The sequence below is a fragment of the Ceratotherium simum genome, chromosome 20 (genome assembly GCF_057802395.1).
Source record: "Ceratotherium simum simum isolate JZ-2026a chromosome 20, ASM5780239v1, whole genome shotgun sequence".
In the NCBI taxonomy this organism is placed as follows: domain Eukaryota; kingdom Metazoa; phylum Chordata; class Mammalia; order Perissodactyla; family Rhinocerotidae; genus Ceratotherium; species Ceratotherium simum.
Window position 1 is genome coordinate 33,204,220 of NC_141919.1, and position 6,688 is coordinate 33,210,907.

General features: G+C 35.5%; 1 protein-coding gene and 1 long non-coding RNA gene across 2 annotated transcripts in view; both read left to right on the forward strand.

Moving 5' to 3' along the window:
- The window catches only part of LOC147914398 (uncharacterized), a 918,190-nt gene that overhangs the window by 687,808 nt on the left and 223,694 nt on the right, over positions 1–6,688 (forward strand). The gene's annotated exons all lie outside the window — the stretch shown is intronic.
- Positions 949–4,023, forward strand: LOC147914400 (uncharacterized). Its single transcript, XR_015555313.1, has 3 exons — positions 949–1,099; positions 1,182–1,315; positions 3,719–4,023. It is a non-coding gene; the product is annotated as an uncharacterized LOC147914400 (long non-coding RNA).

The window sequence follows — 6,688 nt, forward strand, 5'->3', positions numbered from 1 at the left end:
TACCCCATGTGATTCCCCAAAATTTTATAGACTAGGCCAGAGTCTGAATTTCAAGTGTGTTTTTCAGTCGACATCTATTTGTCTTATGGGTCACTGAGGTCCTTCCCTCCTCCTGTGCTTCTTCCCCAATGGAGGCGGCTATCATGGTATCATTAATGTAGTATGCTACCAAGCCCTTAATGATGTTACAAACACTTGACATCCATTCCAATTAAGGGACAGCCATATAAGCACAGAATGCTATCTTGGCACCACAGCAGCACTACAATCCCCAACCATCAATGCTACGTTTTCTTCAAACTCTAGCCTGGAAAATAACCCTGATCATGCATCGATCCATAATGATCTTACTCTTTACCAAATTTTCATTTCCTTTGTAGTAATTATCAGGCATTTCGGCAAACATATTTTGGGGATCATAATTCTCTCTCCCCAGCTAGATATAATTTCATTGAGGAAGAGGGCCAGTTCCTACTCTTCTTTTATGGTTGAGATATTGACTGGTATGTGAAGAATTTTACCCATTAGATGTATCCATTTATTTAGGAATTATGTCAGACCACTTCTAATGAGTGGCATGAACATAGCTCAAAGGAAAAAGGATCAGGCGAGACAATAGAATCACTAATGAGATCTACGTCTCAAAAATATTGATGAATCCTCCATCTGCAACATTAATAAATATATATCCATCATTATTATGCTGGCTATTTTGAGCCTTCAAAATAGCTAATGGTTGGTCAGTGGAAGAGAGACTACTAGCTGATCACCAAACCTATTTCCTCTTTTTCCTTGGCATATAGCTATATTACGTTTCCCAACCCAAATGACTAATTTCCAGCCAATGGAATTTTGTAGGAAATGATGAAAGCTACTTTCAGGTCTGGTCTATTAAAAAAATCTTCCATTTAATAACACTCCATACTCCTTCCCTTTTCACTCTAGTGATGCAAATATGCATGGTGATCTTTGAAGCCATGTGTTGAAGATGGAAGATTCACAAAATGGAAGAAACATAATTTCTCTCACTTTAAGGAGAACCACTCTGATTAAGAATATCCATTTCACACTTCACATGAGGAGGAAATTAACAATTATGGTAAGCTACTAAGTGTCTATTTGTCTATCACTGTAACTAGAGTTAAAAAAAATATGGTCAAGCATTCTTCCTTTTTGCGCAGGTATCATGCTGAAGGAAGAGAAGAAAGAAAGATCGCCACCCAACCTCCAAATTCACCTCACCCATGATGCCAGATAGGTGTACCACAGAATTTACAGGGCTCTCTCATGTCCTTAGATAAAATGTATCTCAGAAGTAAGCCTCAATGTCCATTTTACATACACAGAGACTAAGTTCCAGAGCAATCACATCCACAAATTCTACATATGTATATATATAAAATATTATATATTACATATCTCTATATTTATATGATACGTATTATATTTATATAATATATGATATAACTATTATATATTCTATGTATACAACTATATAATTATTTAACTATTATATATTATATATATAACTATTATATATTATATAATACATATCTATTTATGTAACTAGTATAAATAGTATATTATATATCTAAAATAAAATTATATACATTAGATTTTAGAAGTAGTTAATAAAAAAATGGTTTAGTATTCATTCTGTATATACTAACATCCTTTTTACTGTATGCTTTCTTAAATATTTCTTTTGCTAGTAAAATGTATCACTGTTTACATTTCATATGTATATGAAATATCATTCATATTTATATTATGAATATTATAATAGAAGTTAAAACAGAAACAGTGTCAACATTATTGATCTCGATTATATAGGCTTGATATTTTGCTCTTTTCTACATAATTTCAAAATATGGTTAAAAAAATAAAAAGTGAGCCAATCTGCTCATAATGTATATGTATTTAAATACACACATATCATATATGTAAGTGATTTATAGGCACTTGGAGTATAATGGCTATACTACCCATCATTTTCAAAGCACCAACGCTGGTTCAGCCCCTTACACACAGTAGATGCTAAATAAGGGGATGATGACCATGATGATAACCATAGAGATAGGTTTAGAAATGTCAAAATAACAGAAACTTTATGTTTTTCCAATATTATATTGCAGATACAATTTTTGGAAATGAGCACAATAATTTTAACTATACAATAAATGCACTACTTAATTACACTTCAAACACAAGTATCTTTGATTATTTTGACTTTGATGCCTAACACACACGTATTTAGAAATTTTTCTGTAGGAAATCTTACAAGATCATTTGCTAGAACAAGAAGAGTACAAACCATCAGTAAAAGAAATACTTTAAGGGGCCGGCCCTGTGGCACAGCTGTTAAGTGTGCATGCTCCACCTCAGTGGCCCGGGGTTCGCAGGTTCAGATCCCGGCGTGCACCAATGCACCGCTTGGCAAGCCATGCTGTGGCAGTGTCCCATGTAAAGAGAGGAAAATAGGCACAGATGTTAGCCTGGGGCCAATCTTCCTCAGCAAAAAAGAGGAGGCTTGGCATCGGATGATAGCTCAGGGCTGATCTTCCTCAAAAAAAAAAATAAAAATGCTTTAATAGTAACTTAGCAAGAAAGAATTTCACTAAACAGAAGTAAAATTATTAACTGTCCCTATGCCAATATTTGCAAAATTGTGTTGAGTTTTGAAATCTCAGTTAAGAAATTAATGACATATTTTATCAGGGACCACATTATCTGAGACCTTAGCTTCAAATATTCTGCCCTAAAATAGAAAGGTTATGTTTGACTGAATCTCTGCTTAGTGACACATAAACACAGGCCTAACTTTCTTCCCTTTTGCTTTCACTGAATTTAAGCTTCTCCGTGGGGTACAAACACATGACTGGCCTAGCAGACGACTTTGAGTTGCTGTAATGCCTTTGGAATTCTTGCCATTAATCTAAGCTTAGTACAACTAAGCACATAATTTAATAACATGTAATCCAATTGGACAATGAATATATTCAGTATCATTTGCCACAAATGATCACCAAAGATATTAATATTTATTAACAATTTTTCTGGAAAAAATAAAGGTGCTCCTGAAACTCTTTTTCTCCTCAATTGAACTTAAATTCCTGGTCCTCATCACTTAGATTTTTGATTACTTCCTTTATAAATGACAATCATAAGACTTCAAAGGAAAAAATAAGAAGGTTAGATCAGTCCTTATTCCTCAGATATGATCTTCACATCAACTGTGAATGAACACACAACCAATGGTGGAAACTAATAAATCTTATTCTGCTGCCAACGTTGTGTATTTCTTTTGTGTGTGTGTGTGTGTATTTCTGAACAGCCGAATCCTTAATTCTCTGTCAAGCACTCTTCCTTGTGCTTATTTTCCATTGTCTCTGAAACTTTCTTTGGTTTAATAATGCTTTAATACTAAGAGATAATTTACATAATTTAGCAGAATCATTTACTTAAGGGTCTTTGAGCACTTGCTATTATTAACTGGTAATAATAAGTAATTATTCATTTTTTTTAAATGTATCATCGTTTGGTTCATATTGTAGACAGATACATGTAGGCAAAGCTTCAGACTTAGCCCATTGTCCTATCATAAGGCAAAATTACTGTATAAAATTTAATTTCCATCAAAGAATTCTTAGAAATAATTTCTGTAGTGGGCCAGGGATTGTTGCACATATATTTTGAAATTCATTTCTGATCTATGCAGGATTATGGCATTTTAACCACTTCACAACGTTCAGTCAAAGAGGAAAGATGTAAGTACATTTTTATTTTTACACTTTGCATCAGCATCTTGAACGAGAAAACACCAGTAAGCTGAGGAATGATGTCAGTATGTCAGTATATGGGGTAGAATACACTACTGGTTGTCTACTTGCAAGTTTTCACAATGACTAGAGAGTGCCTTTTCAGCTTTTCCTCTTTCTTCAATGTTTGAAATTCTTGTTTCACAAGACTACTCATAACATTGATTGGATATGTAGTAATAACAAAGGCATTGTGTAAAATACATTCCAGTCTACTTAGTTATGAATGAAGTATTAATTTCAGTAAAATTCATCTACTTTAAGATTTCTACCTTTGATTCATTTACTTATTAAACTAGTATTGATTGATTGTCTGCACTCTGCTGGTTCGTTATATCTGAACTTATTTGCCCCTACACTATATATTTTTATAGATGAAGGACTGAGACTCAGAGAAATGAAGGCACTTGTTCAATGAAGCAAAGCTGCTGTATTTTATGACTTGAAATACAGCACTCTTTCCATTCCCCAGCCTTCTTTTTTAGAATGTGAACAGGACTTGCAAAGCACAAACATTTTGGAACCAAACTAAGTTCACTTCACAACTTGAAATTTCCACTTAAAAATTACATGATTTTTTTAAAAGTTTTTAATTTCTATAAGCCCCTGTTTCTTCATCTATGAAACCGAGATGAAAATAATATTTTGAAAGAATAAGAGATAGTATAACATTTAGGAAATAATAGATGCTCAATAGCTAATAAAAATATTGGAAGTAGCTTGTATCTATTCCATATAGTGAGAGTGCTGATTAATCACTAGGCTGGGAGTAAATAAATGAGATGTCTAGTCCTAGTTAATTTAAAAAATGGCCATATTCTGTCTTGGTGGTATAGGGGTTAAGTTCACACACTCAGCTTCAGTGGCCCAGAGTTCGCGGCTTCGGATCCCAGGTGTAGACCTACACACTGCTCGTCAAGCCATGCTGTGGCAGAGTCCCACACACAAAATAGAGGAAGACTGGCAACAGATGTTAGCTCAGAGTGAATCCTCACCAAAAAAAAAAAAAGGGCCATATGGCTCCCTGGAGATCTCTCAGGTCAATATTGAAAAAGAAAGACGAAAGCTTACTTTCTGATTAATGATAAATGATAAATAAGTGAAAAATGAATAAGTAATAAAACTTTCAGGCAGTGTTCAGTACTACCAAGACTAAATCTTAAAAACGGAGTAATGAATGATGAGGTTCAGGATTGAGAGGTCTATTTTAGGTGGGGTTGTCAGGCAAGGCCTCTCTGAAGAGGTAACATTGGAACAGAGACTGGAATGAAGTGGCAGAGCAAGTCATACAAAGACCTGGGGAAATGGCAGAGGGAATAGTAAGTGTGAGGCATGGAGACAGGAATAAGCTTGCCACTGAAGAGAGGAGTAACAGGGCGCAGTGGGAGGGTGGTAGGAGGTTGTCAGAGACAGGAGGGGCCAGACCACGCAGGCTTCTGTAAGCAGATGAATTTTATTTAGGTGTGTTCAGAAACCATTAAAGGGTTTTGTTGACAGCAGTGGTAATCACATCAGCTATAAAAGGCTCTCAGGCTGCTGAATGGAGAATAAAATCTTGTGTGGAGAACAAACTCATGTGTGGTTAAGCATGGAAGGTGAGGTGATAAATTAGGTTATTGCCCCAAGCCAGGTGAGAGATAATGATTGCTCCAAGTTAGACTCTCTTAGACCAGCTGATGAATGCAATTTGCATGAAACAAAGAGGAAGAAACAATGACTTCTGTGTGTTGGTTTTTTTCCTAAGCAACGAGATGAAGAGTGATTCCATCTACTGAGACGCTAAAGACTGAGGAACACGTTTTATAAATGTCTCCTGAACCTCTTAGACATCTCAGTGGACTTAGCGAGTAGGGAGTTAGACACGTAAATCAGACCCTCTGGGGAGAGACTGTTATTAGAGTTATTAACTTGGAATTCATAAGGATTCACGAGCTCACAGATGAATTCCGTGTGACTGCATAAGATCACCCTTAGTAGTGATCTTCAAGATGGGATTCCCGCAATCTGCTAGAGGGCGCACAAATCCATTAGGGTCCAGAAAGAAAATATCACATCATTTTATATTTATTCTATATTTAATTAACGTTATGTGATTTGACACTGATGCCCTCACATGGTCCATATGACCCATTTATGCACCACACTGCACTCAGGGTGTCCTGAGGTGACTGTGGGGATTGTACACAAGAGGTGTAACGGGCAAAGCCTCATTTTTGTTTTGTTTTGTTTTGCTTTCAACATATGTGACAGACTGTAGTTTACTTACATCTGCACACATGAATATATATGAGTAGATTACCTAGTTTTTAAAGTAGTTTTTTAAAAACAAACATTTTATTTTGGAATAATCTTGGATATACAGAAAAGTTACAGAGATAACACAGAACTTCCATATACCCTTCCCACAGTTCCCTTAATGTTACCATGAGTGATTTTAGTACCTTTGTCAAAACTAAGAAACCAACACTGGTACATTGCTACTAATTTTATTCAAGAGAGAAAAATGTGCTTGTCAAAAAAAATGCTACTTTGAGCCAGTAAGAAGTCAGACTAAAGAATCAAAACAACCAAAAAGACTAGCTAAATAGCATCTTATAGACATTATTTTTCACAATTAACTTTGACCTGAGTGGCTATGAAGCCTTTAAATATTGGTTAATGACTATATGAAGCCATTGAAATTAGAAAGACTTTTTAAAAATTTAAAATTAATGCCATTGGCTTAAGACTGCTTGCAGGGAAAGTAGGAAAGCAGAAGCCGTTTAGTGGTCATCTTCTAGACAACAGAAGTAGCAGTGACCAGCTGATGCTTTGCCACAGAGATGGACACCACCCCAACAGAGGTAAGGGAGCTGGAGTACCCTGCTGTC